General features: G+C 38.0%; 1 non-coding gene across 1 annotated transcript; it reads left to right on the top strand.

Moving 5' to 3' along the window:
• Nucleotides 1–1,552: 1,552 nt before the first annotated feature.
• LOC128284490 (small nucleolar RNA R71) lies at nucleotides 1,553–1,659 on the top strand. Its single transcript, XR_008274915.1, has one exon. It is a non-coding gene; the product is annotated as a small nucleolar RNA R71 (small nucleolar RNA).
• Nucleotides 1,660–2,052: the final 393 nt, after the last annotated feature.

Here is a 2,052-nt window from a genome sequence, read left to right as displayed (position 1 = left end):
GTTAAACCACATGAGTAGTCTTATTATCAGGATTTAGACAATTACCTTCATCACTCGATGTCTTGACCGGATTTCGAGCCTGAAGAGTGATTGTTTTGTCACCTACACGAAGTGTTAGTTCACCTGTACCAACATTTATGATAGTTCTAGCAGTTGCTAAAAATTGCCGACCTAGAATTAAAGGTTAGTCACTATCTTCATCCATGTCTAAAACAATAATGTCGACTGGGAATATAAATTTATCAATCTTAACGAGTACATCCTCAATAATACCCCTAGGAAACCTAATAGTTTTATCTGCTAGTTGTATACTCATCCTAGTTTGTTTAGGTTTCCCAAGACCTAGTTGTTGAAACATTTTATAAGGTATGACATTTATACTTGCCCCTAAATCGGCTAAAGCATTATCAACATTTAAACTACCGATTAAACAAAGAATAGTAAAACTCCCTAGATCTTTTAACTTGTTGGGTAATTTATTTTGTAGAACCGCTGAGCAAACTGGATTTAACTCTACATGCGACGAATCATCTAGCTTCCGTTTGTTTGCCAGAAGCTCTTTTAAAAATTTAACCGAGTTGGGCATCTGCGAAAGAGCTTCAATAAATGGTTAGTTAATATGTAACTTTTTTAAAATGTTAAGAAATTTACCGAATTGTTCGTCTGTGCGGTCTTTCTTTGTCACTTTAGGGTATAGCACGCGAGGTGTATATTCTCTGCTCACTGGTTTCTATTTAATATGGCTTTCACCCACCTTATTTTGACTTGCCTTGGATCTAGTTTGGACTCAACTAACCCTTCTTCATGTTAAACAGTAATCACATGAAGCTGCTCTCTTGGGTTAGTCTCAGTGTTGCTAGGCAAGCTACCTTGTGGTCTATCTGAGATCAGCTTAGCAAGCTGACCTATTTGAGTCTTGAGACCTTGAATTGATGCTTGCTGATTTTTAAGCACTGTTTTGGTGTTTTGGAAACGTGTTTCTGACACCGAAATGATTTTCGTTAGCATCTCCTTAAGGTTCGGATTTTTTTCCTGCTGGTAAGGTGGTTGAAAGCCTGGAGGGGGTTGTGGTCTTTGATTGCCTTGACCACCCCAAGAGAAGTTGGGATGGTTCCTCCAACCTATATTGTAAGTATTACTATAAAGGTTATTCTGAGGTCTAGAATTGTTACCCATATAGTTGACTTGTTCGTTCGTAGTGTTGGGGTCGTAGGCTAGGCATTCTGTATTATTCATTCCTTCTTCACTTGTGTTACACTGCATCACTGGATGTACCTGTGTAGAGACACATAAACTATCAATCATTTTATTTAAAAGCTCTACCTGGTTTGATAACATAGTGACCGTGTCGAGGTTGAAAACACCGGCAGCTTTATTAGGCTTTGTCCTTATAACTTGCCATTGATAGTTATTCAGTGACATCTCTTCAATAAATTCATAAGCCTTCTCGAGTGTTTTTTTATTTAGGGTTCCGCCGGCGGCTGCATCGATCAGTTGTCTAGTTGAGGGGTTTAGACCATTGTAGAAAGTCAGAACCTATAGCCATAAAGGTAACCCATGGTGAGGCCACCTTCTTAATAAGTCATTATATCTCTCCCGTGCATTGTAAAGAGTTTCTAAATCCATCTGCACAAAAGAAGAGGTATCATCTGTAACGCCCCCTAACCCTATACCATCATCGGAACAGGGTTACGAGATATTACCAGTCAGTACAGTCCAATTTCGGTCATTAATTAAAATAAATATTTACACACATCCTAGTTTTAAGATGTCGTCCCTTTAATGGGCCCTCGGTCCAATATGAACAGTAAATTCAATTCGGGACTAATTTAGAATCACTACGAATTTTTAGTAAATTTCAAAATTCATACTACATACCGTTGCCAACCATAATTTACTCATTTCATGAGTACATCTACAACCTAAATGGCTCTCATAAAACATCCTAGGTACATGCCATTACCAATAATTAACACACTTTACGTTAATGAATTCGGGATCGAATCGGGATCTTGATTCAACGTTCTATCTTTACTAAACTGCATGACGAAA

The sequence above is a fragment of the Gossypium arboreum genome, chromosome 11, assembly GCF_025698485.1.
Source record: "Gossypium arboreum isolate Shixiya-1 chromosome 11, ASM2569848v2, whole genome shotgun sequence".
Lineage (NCBI taxonomy): Eukaryota > Viridiplantae > Streptophyta > Magnoliopsida > Malvales > Malvaceae > Gossypium > Gossypium arboreum.
Note: the sequence above shows the minus strand (reverse complement) of the source record. Positions and strands in the feature narration are given on the sequence as shown.